The sequence below is a fragment of the Paramormyrops kingsleyae genome, chromosome 13 (assembly GCF_048594095.1).
Source record: "Paramormyrops kingsleyae isolate MSU_618 chromosome 13, PKINGS_0.4, whole genome shotgun sequence".
NCBI classification, from domain to species: Eukaryota; Metazoa; Chordata; class Actinopteri; order Osteoglossiformes; family Mormyridae; genus Paramormyrops; species Paramormyrops kingsleyae.
Window position 1 is genome coordinate 1,998,603 of NC_132809.1, and position 19,483 is coordinate 2,018,085.

Consider the following 19,483-nt stretch of genomic DNA (forward strand, 5'->3'; position numbering starts at 1 on the left):
ATCATGACAAACTAACACAAAATGAAGATTTCATTATAACTTGACATTCTGAGTTCATTTCATGAAACCTGCGCTTCCCCTATAAGAGTTCGACCTACCATTATAGGAAAACGTGTTTTCGTGAAGAAATCATGACAAACTAACACAAAATGCAGATTTCATTATAACTTGACATTCTGAGTTCATTTCATGAAACCTGCGCTTCCCCTATAAGAGTTCGACCTACCATTATAGGAAAACGTGTTTTCGTGAAGAAATCATGACAAACTAACACAAAATGAAGATTTCATTATAACTTGACATTCTGAGTTCATTTCATGAAACCTGCGCTTCCCCTTTAAGAGTTCGACCTACCATTATAGGAAAACGTGTTTTCGTGAAGAAATCATGACAAACAAACACAAAATGAAGATTTCATTATAACTTGACACTCTGAGTTCATTTCATGAAAGCTGCGCTTCCCCTATAAGAGTTTGACGTAACATTATAGAAAAACGTGTTTTCGTGAAGAAATCATGACAAACTAACACAAAATGAAGATTTCATTATAACTTGACATTCTGAGTTCATTTCATGAAACCTGCGCTTCCCCTATAAGAGTTCGATGTAACATTATAGGAAAACGTGTTTTCGTGAAGAAGTCATGACAAACTAACACAAAATGAAGATTTCATTATAACTTGACATTCTGAGTTCATTTCATGAAACCTGCGCTTCCCCTATAAGAGTTCGATCTACCATTATAGGAAAACGTGTTTTCGTGAAGAAATCATGACAAACAAACACAAAATGAAGATTTCATTATAACTTGACACTCTGAGTTCATTTCATGAAACCTGCGCGCTTCCCCTATAAGAGTTTGACGTAACATTATAGAAAAACGTGTTTTCATGAAGAAATCATGACAAACTAACACAAAATGAAGATTTCATTATAACTTGACATTCTGAGTTCATTTCATGAAACCTGCTCTTCCCCTATAAGAGTTCGACCTACCATTATAGGAAAACGTGTTTTCGTGAAGAAATCATGACAAACTAACACAAAATGAAGATTTCATTATAACTTGACATTCTGAGTTCATTTCATGAAACCTGCGCGCTTCCCCTATAAGAGTTTGACGTAACATTATAGAAAAACGTGTTTTCGTGAAGAAATCATGACAAACTAACACAAAATGAAGATTTCATTATAACTTGACATTCTGAGTTCATTTCATGAAACCTGCTCTTCCCCTACAAGAGTTCGACGTAACATTATAGGAAAACGTGTTTTCGTGAAGAAATCATGACAAACAAACACAAAATGAAGATTACATAATAACTTGACACTCTGAGTTCATTTCATGAAACCTGCGCTTCCCCTATAAGAGTTCGACGTAACATTATAGAAAAACGTGTTTTCGTGAAGAAATCATGACAAACTAACACAAAATGAAGATTTCATTATAACTTGACATTCTAAGTTCATTTCATGAAACCTGCGCTTCCCCTATAAGAGTTCGACCTACCATTATAGGAAAACGTGTTTTCGTGAAGAAATCATGACAAACTAACACAAAATGAAGATTTCATTATAACTTGACATTCTGAGTTCATTTCATGAAACCTGCGCTTCCCCTATAAGAGTTCGACCTACCATTATAGGAAAACGTGTTTTCGTGAAGAAATCATGACAAACTAACACAAAATGAAGATTTCATTATAACTTGACATTCTGAGTTCATTTCATGAAACCTGCGCTTCCCCTATAAGAGTTCGACCTACCATTATAGGAAAACGTGTTTTCGTGAAGAAATCATGACAAACTAACACAAAATGAAGATTTCATTATAACTTGACATTCTGAGTTCATTTCATGAAACCTGCGCTTCCCCTATAAGAGTTCGACCTACCATTATAGGAAAACGTGTTTTCGTGAAGAAATCATGACAAACAAACACAAAATGAAGATTTCATTATAACTTGACACTCTGAGTTCATTTCATGAAACCTGCGCTACCCCTATAAGAGTTTGACGTAACATTATAGAAAAACGTGTTTTCGTGATGAAATCATGACAAACTAACACAAAATGCAGATTTCATTATAACTTGACATTCTGAGTTCATTTCATGAAACCTGCGTTTCCCCTATAAGAGTTCGACCTACCATTATAGGAAAACGTGTTTTCGTGAAGAAATCATGACAAACTAACACAAAATGAAGATTTCATTATAACTTGACATTCTGAGTTCATTTCATGAAACCTGCTCTTCCCCTATAAGAGTTCGACCTACCATTATAGGAAAACGTGTTTTCGTGAAGAAATCATGACAAACTAACACAAAATGAAGATTTCATTATAACTTGACATTCTGAGTTCATTTCATGAAACCTGCGCTTCCCCTATAAGAGTTCGACCTACCATTATAGGAAAACGTGTTTTCGTGAAGAAATCATGACAAACAAACACAAAATGAAGATTTCATTATAACTTGACATTCTGAGTTCATTTCATGAAACCTGCGCTTCCCCTATAAGAGTTCGACCTACCATTATAGGAAAACGTGTTTTCGTGAAGAAATCATGACAAACAAACACAAAATGATGATTTCATTATAACTTGACATTCTGAGTTCATTTCATGAAACCTGCGCTTCCCCTATAAGAGTTCGACCTACCATTATAGGAAAACGTGTTTTCGTGAAGAAATCATGACAAACAAACACAAAATGATGATTTCATTATAACTTGACATGCTGAGTTCATTTCATGAAACCTGCGCTTCCCCTATAAGAGTTCGACGTAACATTATAGGAAAACGTGTTTTCGTGAAGAAATCATGACAAACTAACACAAAATGAAGATTTCATTATAACTTGACATTCTGAGTTCATTTCATGAAACCTGCGCTTCCCCTATAAGAGTTCGACGTAACATTATAGGAAAACGTGTTTTCGTGAAGAAATCATGACAAACTAACACAAAATGAAGATTTCATTATAACTTGACATTCTGAGTTCATTTCATGAAACCTGCGCTTCCCCTATAAGAGTTCGACGTAACATTATAGGAAAACGTGTTTTCGTGAAGAAATCATGACAAACTAACACAAAATGAAGATTTCATTATAACTTGACATTCTGAGTTCATTTCATGAAACCTGCGCTTCCCCTATAAGAGTTCGACGTAACATTATAGGAAAACGTGTTTTCGTGAAGAAATCATGACAAACTAACACAAAATGAAGATTTCATTATAACTTGACATTCTGAGTTTATTTCATGAAACCTGCGCTTCCCCTATAAGAGTTCGACGTAACATTATAGGAAAACGTGTTTTCGTGAAGAAATCATGACAAACAAACACAAAATGAAGATTTCATTATAACTTGACACTCTGAGTTCATTTCATGAAACCTGCGCTTCCCCTATAAGAGTTCGACGTAACATTATAGGAAAACGTGTTTTCGTGAAGAAATCATGACAAACTAACACAAAATGAAGATTTCATTATAACTTGACATTCTGAGTTCATTTCATGAAACCTGCGCTTCCCCTATAAGAGTTCGACGTAACATTATAGGAAAACGTGTTTTCGTGAAGAAATCATGACAAACTAACACAAAATGAAGATTTCATTATAACTTGACATTCTGAGTTCATTTCATGAAACCTGCGCTTCCCCTATAAGAGTTCGACGTAACATTATAGGAAAACGTGTTTTCGTGAAGAAATCATGACAAACTAACACAAAATGAAGATTTCATTATAACTTGACATTCTGAGTTCATTTCATGAAACCTGCGCTTCCCCTATAAGAGTTCGACCTACCATTATAGGAAAACGTGTTTTCGTGAAGAAATCATGACAAACTAACACAAAATGAAGATTTCATTATAACTTGACATTCTGAGTTCATTTCATGAAACCTGCGCTTCCCCTATAAGAGTTCGACGTAACATTATAGGAAAACGTGTTTTCGTGAAGAAATCATGACAAACTAACACAAAATGAAGATTTCATTATAACTTGACATTCTGAGTTCATTTCATGAAACCTGCGCTTCCCCTATAAGAGTTCGACGTAACATTATAGGAAAACGTGTTTTCGTGAAGAAATCATGACAAACTAACACAAAATGAAGATTTCATTATAACTTGACATTCTGAGTTCATTTCATGAAACCTGCGCTTCCCCTATAAGAGTTCGACGTAACATTATAGGAAAACGTGTTTTCGTGAAGAAATCATGACAAACTAACACAAAATGAAGATTTCATTATAACTTGACATTCTGAGTTCATTTCATGAAACCTGCGCGCTTCCCCTATAAGAGTTCGACGTAACATTATAGAAAAACGTGTTTTCGTGAAGAAATCATGACAAACTAACACAAAATGAAGATTTCATTATAACTTGACATTCTGAGTTCATTTCATGAAACCTGCTCTTCCCCTACAAGAGTTCGACGTAACATTATAGGAAAACGTGTTTTCGTGAAGAAATCATGACAAACAAACACAAAATGAAGATTACATAATAACTTGACACTCTGAGTTCATTTCATGAAACCTGCGCTTCCCCTATAAGAGTTCGACGTAACATTATAGAAAAACGTGTTTTCGTGAAGAAATCATGACAAACTAACACAAAATGAAGATTTCATTATAACTTGACATTCTAAGTTCATTTCATGAAACCTGCGCTTCCCCTATAAGAGTTCGACCTACCATTATAGGAAAACGTGTTTTCGTGAAGAAATCATGACAAACTAACACAAAATGAAGATTTCATTATAACTTGACATTCTGAGTTCATTTCATGAAACCTGCGCTTCCCCTATAAGAGTTCGACCTACCATTATAGGAAAACGTGTTTTCGTGAAGAAATCATGACAAACTAACACAAAATGAAGATTTCATTATAACTTGACATTCTGAGTTCATTTCATGAAACCTGCGCTTCCCCTATAAGAGTTCGACGTAACATTATAGGAAAACGTGTTTTCGTGAAGAAATCATGACAAACTAACACAAAATGAAGATTTCATTATAACTTGACATTCTGAGTTCATTTCATGAAACCTGCGCTTCCCCTATAAGAGTTCGACCTACCATTATAGGAAAACGTGTTTTCGTGAAGAAATCATGACAAACTAACACAAAATGAAGATTTCATTATAACTTGACATTCTGAGTTCATTTCATGAAACCTGCGCTTCCCCTATAAGAGTTCGACCTACCATTATAGGAAAACGTGTTTTCGTGAAGAAATCATGACAAACAAACACAAAATGAAGATTTCATTATAACTTGACACTCTGAGTTCATTTCATGAAACCTGCGCTACCCCTATAAGAGTTTGACCTACCATCATAGGAAAACGTGTTTTCGTGAAGAAATCATGACAAACAAACACAAAATGATGATTTCATTATAACTTGACATTCTGAGTTCATTTCATGAAACCTGCGCTTCCCCTATAAGAGTTCGACGTAACATTATAGGAAAACGTGTTTTCGTGAAGAAATCATGACAAACTAACACAAAATGAAGATTTCATTATAACTTGACATTCTGAGTTCATTTCATGAAACCTGCGCTTCCCCTATAAGAGTTCGACCTACCATTATAGGAAAACGTGTTTTCGTGAAGAAATCATGACAAACTAACACAAAATGAAGATTTCATTATAACTTGACATTCTGAGTTCATTTCATGAAACCTGCGCTTCCCCTATAAGAGTTCGACGTAACATTATAGGAAAACGTGTTTTCGTGAAGAAATCATGACAAACTAACACAAAATGAAGATTTCATTATAACTTGACATTCTGAGTTCATTTCATGAAACCTGCGCTTCCCCTATTAGAGTTCGACCTACCATTATAGGAAAACGTGTTTTCGTGAAGAAATCATGACAAACTAACACAAAATGAAGATTTCATTATAACTTGACATTCTGAGTTCATTTCATGAAACCTGCGCTTCCCCTATAAGAGTTCGACGTAACATTATAGGAAAACGTGTTTTCGTGAAGAAATCATGACAAACTAACACAAAATGAAGATTTCATTATAACTTGACATTCTGAGTTCATTTCATGAAACCTGCGCTTCCCCTATAAGAGTTCGACCTACCATTATAGGAAAACGTGTTTTCGTGAAGAAATCATGACAAACTAACACAAAATGAAGATTTCATTATAACTTGACATTCTGAGTTCATTTCATGAAACCTGCGCTTCCCCTATAAGAGTTCGACCTACCATTATAGGAAAACGTGTTTTCGTGAAGAAATCATGACAAACTAACACAAAATGAAGATTTCATTATAACTTGACATTCTGAGTTCATTTCATGAAACCTGCGCTTCCCCTATAAGAGTTCGACCTACCATTATAGGAAAACGTGTTTTCGTGAAGAAATCATGACAAACAAACACAAAATGAAGATTTCATTATAACTTGACACTCTGAGTTCATTTCATGAAACCTGCGCTACCCCTATAAGAGTTTGACGTAACATTATAGAAAAACGTGTTTTCGTGATGAAATCATGACAAACTAACACAAAATGCAGATTTCATTATAACTTGACATTCTGAGTTCATTTCATGAAACCTGCGTTTCCCCTATAAGAGTTCGACCTACCATTATAGGAAAACGTGTTTTCGTGAAGAAATCATGACAAACTAACACAAAATGAAGATTTCATTATAACTTGACATTCTGAGTTCATTTCATGAAACCTGCTCTTCCCCTATAAGAGTTCGACCTACCATTATAGGAAAACGTGTTTTCGTGAAGAAATCATGACAAACTAACACAAAATGAAGATTTCATTATAACTTGACATTCTGAGTTCATTTCATGAAACCTGCGCTTCCCCTATAAGAGTTCGACCTACCATTATAGGAAAACGTGTTTTCGTGAAGAAATCATGACAAACAAACACAAAATGAAGATTTCATTATAACTTGACATTCTGAGTTCATTTCATGAAACCTGCGCTTCCCCTATAAGAGTTCGACCTACCATTATAGGAAAACGTGTTTTCGTGAAGAAATCATGACAAACAAACACAAAATGATGATTTCATTATAACTTGACATTCTGAGTTCATTTCATGAAACCTGCGCTTCCCCTATAAGAGTTCGACCTACCATTATAGGAAAACGTGTTTTCGTGAAGAAATCATGACAAACAAACACAAAATGATGATTTCATTATAACTTGACATTCTGAGTTCATTTCATGAAACCTGCGCTTCCCCTATAAGAGTTCGACGTAACATTATAGGAAAACGTGTTTTCGTGAAGAAATCATGACAAACTAACACAAAATGAAGATTTCATTATAACTTGACATTCTGAGTTCATTTCATGAAACCTGCGCTTCCCCTATAAGAGTTCGACGTAACATTATAGGAAAACGTGTTTTCGTGAAGAAATCATGACAAACTAACACAAAATGAAGATTTCATTATAACTTGACATTCTGAGTTCATTTCATGAAACCTGCGCTTCCCCTATAAGAGTTCGACGTAACATTATAGGAAAACGTGTTTTCGTGAAGAAATCATGACAAACTAACACAAAATGAAGATTTCATTATAACTTGACATTCTGAGTTCATTTCATGAAACCTGCGCTTCCCCTATAAGAGTTCGACGTAACATTATAGGAAAACGTGTTTTCGTGAAGAAATCATGACAAACTAACACAAAATGAAGATTTCATTATAACTTGACATTCTGAGTTTATTTCATGAAACCTGCGCTTCCCCTATAAGAGTTCGACGTAACATTATAGGAAAACGTGTTTTCGTGAAGAAATCATGACAAACAAACACAAAATGAAGATTTCATTATAACTTGACACTCTGAGTTCATTTCATGAAACCTGCGCTTCCCCTATAAGAGTTCGACGTAACATTATAGGAAAACGTGTTTTCGTGAAGAAATCATGACAAACTAACACAAAATGAAGATTTCATTATAACTTGACATTCTGAGTTCATTTCATGAAACCTGCGCTTCCCCTATAAGAGTTCGACGTAACATTATAGGAAAACGTGTTTTCGTGAAGAAATCATGACAAACTAACACAAAATGAAGATTTCATTATAACTTGACATTCTGAGTTCATTTCATGAAACCTGCGCTTCCCCTATAAGAGTTCGACGTAACATTATAGGAAAACGTGTTTTCGTGAAGAAATCATGACAAACTAACACAAAATGAAGATTTCATTATAACTTGACATTCTGAGTTCATTTCATGAAACCTGCGCTTCCCCTATAAGAGTTCGACCTACCATTATAGGAAAACGTGTTTTCGTGAAGAAATCATGACAAACTAACACAAAATGAAGATTTCATTATAACTTGACATTCTGAGTTCATTTCATGAAACCTGCGCTTCCCCTATAAGAGTTCGACGTAACATTATAGGAAAACGTGTTTTCGTGAAGAAATCATGACAAACTAACACAAAATGAAGATTTCATTATAACTTGACATTCTGAGTTCATTTCATGAAACCTGCGCTTCCCCTATAAGAGTTCGACGTAACATTATAGGAAAACGTGTTTTCGTGAAGAAATCATGACAAACTAACACAAAATGAAGATTTCATTATAACTTGACATTCTGAGTTCATTTCATGAAACCTGCGCTTCCCCTATAAGAGTTCGACGTAACATTATAGGAAAACGTGTTTTCGTGAAGAAATCATGACAAACTAACACAAAATGAAGATTTCATTATAACTTGACATTCTGAGTTCATTTCATGAAACCTGCGCGCTTCCCCTATAAGAGTTCGACGTAACATTATAGAAAAACGTGTTTTCGTGAAGAAATCATGACAAACTAACACAAAATGAAGATTTCATTATAACTTGACATTCTGAGTTCATTTCATGAAACCTGCTCTTCCCCTACAAGAGTTCGACGTAACATTATAGGAAAACGTGTTTTCGTGAAGAAATCATGACAAACAAACACAAAATGAAGATTACATAATAACTTGACACTCTGAGTTCATTTCATGAAACCTGCGCTTCCCCTATAAGAGTTCGACGTAACATTATAGAAAAACGTGTTTTCGTGAAGAAATCATGACAAACTAACACAAAATGAAGATTTCATTATAACTTGACATTCTAAGTTCATTTCATGAAACCTGCGCTTCCCCTATAAGAGTTCGACCTACCATTATAGGAAAACGTGTTTTCGTGAAGAAATCATGACAAACTAACACAAAATGAAGATTTCATTATAACTTGACATTCTGAGTTCATTTCATGAAACCTGCGCTTCCCCTATAAGAGTTCGACCTACCATTATAGGAAAACGTGTTTTCGTGAAGAAATCATGACAAACTAACACAAAATGAAGATTTCATTATAACTTGACATTCTGAGTTCATTTCATGAAACCTGCGCTTCCCCTATAAGAGTTCGACGTAACATTATAGGAAAACGTGTTTTCGTGAAGAAATCATGACAAACTAACACAAAATGAAGATTTCATTATAACTTGACATTCTGAGTTCATTTCATGAAACCTGCGCTTCCCCTATAAGAGTTCGACCTACCATTATAGGAAAACGTGTTTTCGTGAAGAAATCATGACAAACTAACACAAAATGAAGATTTCATTATAACTTGACATTCTGAGTTCATTTCATGAAACCTGCGCTTCCCCTATAAGAGTTCGACCTACCATTATAGGAAAACGTGTTTTCGTGAAGAAATCATGACAAACAAACACAAAATGAAGATTTCATTATAACTTGACACTCTGAGTTCATTTCATGAAACCTGCGCTACCCCTATAAGAGTTTGACCTACCATCATAGGAAAACGTGTTTTCGTGAAGAAATCATGACAAACAAACACAAAATGATGATTTCATTATAACTTGACATTCTGAGTTCATTTCATGAAACCTGCGCTTCCCCTATAAGAGTTCGACGTAACATTATAGGAAAACGTGTTTTCGTGAAGAAATCATGACAAACTAACACAAAATGAAGATTTCATTATAACTTGACATTCTGAGTTCATTTCATGAAACCTGCGCTTCCCCTATAAGAGTTCGACCTACCATTATAGGAAAACGTGTTTTCGTGAAGAAATCATGACAAACTAACACAAAATGAAGATTTCATTATAACTTGACATTCTGAGTTCATTTCATGAAACCTGCGCTTCCCCTATAAGAGTTCGACGTAACATTATAGGAAAACGTGTTTTCGTGAAGAAATCATGACAAACTAACACAAAATGAAGATTTCATTATAACTTGACATTCTGAGTTCATTTCATGAAACCTGCGCTTCCCCTATTAGAGTTCGACCTACCATTATAGGAAAACGTGTTTTCGTGAAGAAATCATGACAAACTAACACAAAATGAAGATTTCATTATTACTTGACATTCTGAGTTCATTTCATGAAACCTGCGCTTCCCCTATAAGAGTTCGACGTAACATTATAGGAAAACGTGTTTTCGTGAAGAAATCATGACAAACTAACACAAAATGAAGATTTCATTATAACTTGACATTCTGAGTTCATTTCATGAAACCTGCGCTTCCCCTATAAGAGTTCGACCTACCATTATAGGAAAACGTGTTTTCGTGAAGAAATCATGACAAACTAACACAAAATGAAGATTTCATTATAACTTGACATTCTGAGTTCATTTCATGAAACCTGCGCTTCCCCTATAAGAGTTCGACGTAACATTATAGGAAAACGTGTTTTCGTGAAGAAATCATGACAAACTAACACAAAATGAAGATTTCATTATAACTTGACATTCTGAGTTCATTTCATGAAACCTGCGCTTCCCCTATAAGAGTTCGACCTACCATTATAGGAAAATGTGTTTTCGTGAAGAAATCATGACAAACAAACACAAAATGATGATTTCATTATAACTTGACATTCTGAGTTCATTTCATGAAACCTGCGCTTCCCCTATAAGAGTTCGACGTAACATTATAGGAAAACGTGTTTTCGTGAAGAAATCATGACAAACAAACACAAAATGATGATTTCATTATAACTTGACATTCTGAGTTCATTTCATGAAACCTGCGCTTCCCCTATAAGAGTTCGACCTACCATTATAGGAAAACGTGTTTTCGTGAAGAAATCATGACAAACAAACACAAAATGATGATTTCATTATAACTTGACATTCTGAGTTCATTTCATGAAACCTGCGCTTCCCCTATAAGAGTTCGACGTAACATTATAGGAAAACGTGTTTTCGTGAAGAAATCATGACAAACTAACACAAAATGAAGATTTCATTATAACTTGACATTCTGAGTTCATTTCATGAAACCTGCGCTTCCCCTATAAGAGTTCGACCTACCATTATAGGAAAACGTGTTTTCGTGAAGAAATCATGACAAACTAACACAAAATGAAGATTTCATTATAACTTGACATTCTGAGTTCATTTCATGAAACCTGCGCTTCCCCTATAAGAGTTCGACGTAACATTATAGGAAAACGAGTTTTCGTGAAGAAATCATGACAAACTAACACAAAATGAAGATTTCATTATAACTTGACATTCTGAGTTCATTTCATGAAACCTGCGCTTCCCCTATAAGAGTTCGACCTACCATTATAGGAAAACGTGTTTTCGTGAAGAAATCATGACAAACTAACACAAAATGAAGATTTCATTATAACTTGACATTCTGAGTTCATTTCATGAAACCTGCGCTTCCCCTATAAGAGTTCGACGTAACATTATAGGAAAACGTGTTTTCGTGAAGAAATCATGACAAACTAACACAAAATGAAGATTTCATTATAACTTGACATTCTGAGTTCATTTCATGAAACCTGCGCTTCCCCTATAAGAGTTCGACGTAACATTATAGGAAAACGTGTTTTCGTGAAGAAATCATGACAAACTAACACAAAATGAAGATTTCATTATAACTTGACATTCTGAGTTCATTTCATGAAACCTGCGCTTCCCCTATAAGAGTTCGACGTAACATTATAGGAAAACGTGTTTTCGTGAAGAAATCATGACAAACTAACACAAAATGAAGATTTCATTATAACTTGACATTCTGAGTTCATTTCATGAAACCTGCGCGCTTCCCCTATAAGAGTTCGACGTAACATTATAGAAAAACGTGTTTTCGTGAAGAAATCATGACAAACTAACACAAAATGAAGATTTCATTATAACTTGACATTCTGAGTTCATTTCATGAAACCTGCTCTTCCCCTACAAGAGTTCGACGTAACATTATAGGAAAACGTGTTTTCGTGAAGAAATCATGACAAACAAACACAAAATGAAGATTACATAATAACTTGACACTCTGAGTTCATTTCATGAAACCTGCGCTTCCCCTATAAGAGTTCGACGTAACATTATAGAAAAACGTGTTTTCGTGAAGAAATCATGACAAACTAACACAAAATGAAGATTTCATTATAACTTGACATTCTAAGTTCATTTCATGAAACCTGCGCTTCCCCTATAAGAGTTCGACCTACCATTATAGGAAAACGTGTTTTCGTGAAGAAATCATGACAAACTAACACAAAATGAAGATTTCATTATAACTTGACATTCTGAGTTCATTTCATGAAACCTGCGCTTCCCCTATAAGAGTTCGACCTACCATTATAGGAAAACGTGTTTTCGTGAAGAAATCATGACAAACTAACACAAAATGAAGATTTCATTATAACTTGACATTCTGAGTTCATTTCATGAAACCTGCGCTTCCCCTATAAGAGTTCGACGTAACATTATAGGAAAACGTGTTTTCGTGAAGAAATCATGACAAACTAACACAAAATGAAGATTTCATTATAACTTGACATTCTGAGTTCATTTCATGAAACCTGCGCTTCCCCTATAAGAGTTCGACGTAACATTATAGGAAAACGTGTTTTCGTGAAGAAATCATGACAAACTAACACAAAATGAAGATTTCATTATAACTTGACATTCTGAGTTCATTTCATGAAACCTGCGCTTCCCCTATTAGAGTTCGACCTACCATTATAGGAAAACGTGTTTTCGTGAAGAAATCATGACAAACTAACACAAAATGAAGATTTCATTATAACTTGACATTCTGAGTTCATTTCATGAAACCTGCGCTTCCCCTATAAGAGTTCGACGTAACATTATAGGAAAACGTGTTTTCGTGAAGAAATCATGACAAACTAACACAAAATGAAGATTTCATTATAACTTGACATTCTGAGTTCATTTCATGAAACCTGCGCTTCCCCTATAAGAGTTCGACCTACCATTATAGGAAAACGTGTTTTCGTGAAGAAATCATGACAAACTAACACAAAATGAAGATTTCATTATAACTTGACATTCTGAGTTCATTTCATGAAACCTGCGCTTCCCCTATAAGAGTTCGACCTACCATTATAGGAAAACGTGTTTTCGTGAAGAAATCATGACAAACTAACACAAAATGAAGATTTCATTATAACTTGACATTCTGAGTTCATTTCATGAAACCTGCGCTTCCCCTATAAGAGTTCGACCTACCATTATAGGAAAACGTGTTTTCGTGAAGAAATCATGACAAACAAACACAAAATGAAGATTTCATTATAACTTGACACTCTGAGTTCATTTCATGAAACCTGCGCTACCCCTATAAGAGTTTGACGTAACATTATAGAAAAACGTGTTTTCGTGATGAAATCATGACAAACTAACACAAAATGCAGATTTCATTATAACTTGACATTCTGAGTTCATTTCATGAAACCTGCGTTTCCCCTATAAGAGTTCGACCTACCATTATAGGAAAACGTGTTTTCGTGAAGAAATCATGACAAACTAACACAAAATGAAGATTTCATTATAACTTGACATTCTGAGTTCATTTCATGAAACCTGCTCTTCCCCTATAAGAGTTCGACCTACCATTATAGGAAAACGTGTTTTCGTGAAGAAATCATGACAAACTAACACAAAATGAAGATTTCATTATAACTTGACATTCTGAGTTCATTTCATGAAACCTGCGCTTCCCCTATAAGAGTTCGACCTACCATTATAGGAAAACGTGTTTTCGTGAAGAAATCATGACAAACAAACACAAAATGAAGATTTCATTATAACTTGACATTCTGAGTTCATTTCATGAAACCTGCGCTTCCCCTATAAGAGTTCGACCTACCATTATAGGAAAACGTGTTTTCGTGAAGAAATCATGACAAACAAACACAAAATGATGATTTCATTATAACTTGACATTCTGAGTTCATTTCATGAAACCTGCGCTTCCCCTATAAGAGTTCGACCTACCATTATAGGAAAACGTGTTTTCGTGAAGAAATCATGACAAACAAACACAAAATGATGATTTCATTATAACTTGACATTCTGAGTTCATTTCATGAAACCTGCGCTTCCCCTATAAGAGTTCGACGTAACATTATAGGAAAACGTGTTTTCGTGAAGAAATCATGACAAACTAACACAAAATGAAGATTTCATTATAACTTGACATTCTGAGTTCATTTCATGAAACCTGCGCTTCCCCTATAAGAGTTCGACGTAACATTATAGGAAAACGTGTTTTCGTGAAGAAATCATGACAAACTAACACAAAATGAAGATTTCATTATAACTTGACATTCTGAGTTCATTTCATGAAACCTGCGCTTCCCCTATAAGAGTTCGACGTAACATTATAGGAAAACGTGTTTTCGTGAAGAAATCATGACAAACTAACACAAAATGAAGATTTCATTATAACTTGACATTCTGAGTTCATTTCATGAAACCTGCGCTTCCCCTATAAGAGTTCGACGTAACATTATAGGAAAACGTGTTTTCGTGAAGAAATCATGACAAACTAACACAAAATGAAGATTACATAATAACTTGACACTCTGAGTTCATTTCATGAAACCTGCGCTTCCCCTATAAGAGTTCGACGTAACATTATAGAAAAACGTGTTTTCGTGAAGAAATCATGACAAACCAACACAAAATGAAGATTTCATTATAACTTGACATTCTAAGTTCATTTCATGAAACCTGCGCTTCCCCTATAAGAGTTCGACCTACCATTATAGGAAAACGTGTTTTCGTGAAGAAATCATGACAAACTAACACAAAATGAAGATTTCATTATAACTTGACATTCTGAGTTCATTTCATGAAACCTGCGCTTCCCCTATAAGAGTTCGACCTACCATTATAGGAAAACGTGTTTTCGTGAAGAAATCATGACAAACTAACACAAAATGAAGATTTCATTATAACTTGACATTCTGAGTTCATTTCATGAAACCTGCGCTTCCCCTATAAGAGTTCGACGTAACATTATAGGAAAACGTGTTTTCGTGAAGAAATCATGACAAACTAACACAAAATGAAGATTTCATTATAACTTGACATTCTGAGTTCATTTCATGAAACCTGCGCTTCCCCTATAAGAGTTCGACCTACCATTATAGGAAAACGTGTTTTCGTGAAGAAATCATGACAAACTAACACAAAATGAAGATTTCATTATAACTTGACATTCTGAGTTCATTTCATGAAACCTGCGCTTCCCCTATAAGAGTTCGACCTACCATTATAGGAAAACGTGTTTTCGTGAAGAAATCATGACAAACAAACACAAAATGAAGATTTCATTATAACTTGACACTCTGAGTTCATTTCATGAAACCTGCGCTACCCCTATAAGAGTTTGACCTACCATCATAGGAAAACGTGTTTTCGTGAAGAAATCATGACAAACAAACACAAAATGATGATTTCATTATAACTTGACATTCTGAGTTCATTTCATGAAACCTGCGCTTCCCCTATAAGAGTTCGACGTAACATTATAGGAAAACGTGTTTTCGTGAAGAAATCATGACAAACTAACACAAAATGAAGATTTCATTATAACTTGACATTCTGAGTTCATTTCATGAAACCTGCGCTTCCCCTATAAGAGTTCGACCTACCATTATAGGAAAACGTGTTTTCGTGAAGAAATCATGACAAACTAACACAAAATGAAGATTTCATTATAACTTGACATTCTGAGTTCATTTCATGAAACCTGCGCTTCCCCTATAAGAGTTCGACGTAACATTATAGGAAAACGTGTTTTCGTGAAGAAATCATGACAAACTAACACAAAATGAAGATTTCATTATAACTTGACATTCTGAGTTCATTTCATGAAACCTGCGCTTCCCCTATTAGAGTTCGACCTACCATTATAGGAAAACGTGTTTTCGTGAAGAAATCATGACAAACTAACACAAAATGAAGATTTCATTATTACTTGACATTCTGAGTTCATTTCATGAAACCTGCGCTTCCCCTATAAGAGTTCGACGTAACATTATAGGAAAACGTGTTTTCGTGAAGAAATCATGACAAACTAACACAAAATGAAGATTTCATTATAACTTGACATTCTGAGTTCATTTCATGAAACCTGCGCTTCCCCTATAAGAGTTCGACCTACCATTATAGGAAAACGTGTTTTCGTGAAGAAATCATGACAAACTAACACAAAATGAAGATTTCATTATAACTTGACATTCTGAGTTCATTTCATGAAACCTGCGCTTCCCCTATAAGAGTTCGACGTAACATTATAGGAAAACGTGTTTTCGTGAAGAAATCATGACAAACTAACACAAAATGAAGATTTCATTATAACTTGACATTCTGAGTTCATTTCATGAAACCTGCGCTTCCCCTATAAGAGTTCGACCTACCATTATAGGAAAATGTGTTTTCGTGAAGAAATCATGACAAACAAACACAAAATGATGATTTCATTATAACTTGACATTCTGAGTTCATTTCATGAAACCTGCGCTTCCCCTATAAGAGTTCGACGTAACATTATAGGAAAACGTGTTTTCGTGAAGAAATCATGACAAACAAACACAAAATGAAGATTTCATTATAACTTGACATTCTGAGTTCATTTCATGAAACCTGCGCTTCCCCTATAAGAGTTCGACCTACCATTATAGGAAAACGTGTTTTCGTGAAGAAATCATGACAAACAAACACAAAATGATGATTTCATTATAACTTGACATTCTGAGTTCATTTCATGAAACCTGCGCTTCCCCTATAAGAGTTCGACGTAACATTATAGGAAAACGTGTTTTCGTGAAGAAATCATGACAAACTAACACAAAATGAAGATTTCATTATAACTTGACATTCTGAGTTCATTTCATGAAACCTGCGCTTCCCCTATAAGAGTTCGACCTACCATTATAGGAAAACGTGTTTTCGTGAAGAAATCATGACAAACTAACACAAAATGAAGATTTCATTATAACTTGACATTCTGAGTTCATTTCATGAAACCTGCGCTTCCCCTATAAGAGTTCGACGTAACATTATAGGAAAACGAGTTTTCGTGAAGAAATCATGACAAACTAACACAAAATGAAGATTTCATTATAACTTGACATTCTGAGTTCATTTCATGAAACCTGCGCTTCCCCTATAAGAGTTCGACCTACCATTATAGGAAAACGTGTTTTCGTGAAGAAATCATGACAAACTAACACAAAATGAAGATTTCATTATAACTTGACATTCTGAGTTCATTTCATGAAACCTGCGCTTCCCCTATAAGAGTTCGACGTAACATTATAGGAAAACGTGTTTTCGTGAAGAAATCATGACAAACTAACACAAAATGAAGATTTCATTATAACTTGACATTCTGAGTTCATTTCATGAAACCTGCGCTTCCCCTATAAGAGTTCGACGTAACATTATAGGAAAACGTGTTTTCGTGAAGAAATCATGACAAACTAACACAAAATGAAGATTTCATTATAACTTGACATTCTGAGTTCATTTCATGAAACCTGCGCTTCCCCTATAAGAGTTCGACGTAACATTATAGGAAAACGTGTTTTCGTGAAGAAATCATGACAAACTAACACAAAATGAAGATTTCATTATAACTTGACATTCTGAGTTCATTTCATGAAACCTGCGCGCTTCCCCTATAAGAGTTCGACGTAACATTATAGAAAAACGTGTTTTCGTGAAGAAATCATGACAAACTAACACAAAATGAAGATTTCATTATAACTTGACATTCTGAGTTCATTTCATGAAACCTGCTCTTCCCCTACAAGAGTTCGACGTAACATTATAGGAAAACGTGTTTTCGTGAAGAAATCATGACAAACAAACACAAAATGAAGATTACATAATAACTTGACACTCTGAGTTCATTTCATGAAACCTGCGCTTCCCCTATAAGAGTTCGACGTAACATTATAGAAAAACGTGTTTTCGTGAAGAAATCATGACAAACTAACACAAAATGAAGATTTCATTATAACTTGACATTCTAAGTTCATTTCATGAAACCTGCGCTTCCCCTATAAGAGTTCGACCTACCATTATAGGAAAACGTGTTTTCGTGAAGAAATCATGACAAACTAACACAAAATGAAGATTTCATTATAACTTGACATTCTGAGTTCATTTCATGAAACCTGCGCTTCCCCTATAAGAGTTCGACCTACCATTATAGGAAAACGTGTTTTCGTGAAGAAATCATGACAAACTAACACAAAATGAAGATTTCATTATAACTTGACATTCTGAGTTCATTTCATGAAACCTGCGCTTCCCCTATAAGAGTTCGACGTAACATTATAGGAAAACGTGTTTTCGTGAAGAAATCATGACAAACTAACACAAAATGAAGATTTCATTATAACTTGACATTCTGAGTTCATTTCATGAAACCTGCGCTTCCCCTATAAGAGTTCGACGTAACATTATAGGAAAACGTGTTTTCGTGAAGAAATCATGACAAACTAACACAAAATGAAGATTTCATTATAACTTGACATTCTGAGTTCATTTCATGAAACCTGCGCTTCCCCTATTAGAGTTCGACCTACCATTATAGGAAAACGTGTTTTCGTGAAGAAATCATGACAAACTAACACAAAATGAAGATTTCATTATAACTTGACATTCTGAGTTCATTTCATGAAACCTGCGCTTCCCCTATAAGAGTTCGACGTAACATTATAGGAAAACGTGTTTTCGTGAAGAAATCATGACAAACTAACACAAAATGAAGATTTCATTATAACTTGACATTCTGAGTTCATTTCATGAAACCTGCGCTTCCCCTATAAGAGTTCGACCTACCATTATAGGAAAACGTGTTTTCGTGAAGAAATCATGACAAACTAACACAAAATGAAGATTTCATTATAACTTGACATTCTGAGTTCATTTCATGAAACCTGCGCTTCCCCTATAAGAGTTCGACCTACCATTATAGGAAAACGTGTTTTCGTGAAGAAATCATGACAAACTAACACAAAATGAAGATTTCATTATAACTTGACATTCTGAGTTCATTTCATGAAACCTGCGCTTCCCCTATAAGAGTTCGACCTACCATTATAGGAAAACGTGTTTTCGTGAAGAAATCATGACAAACTAA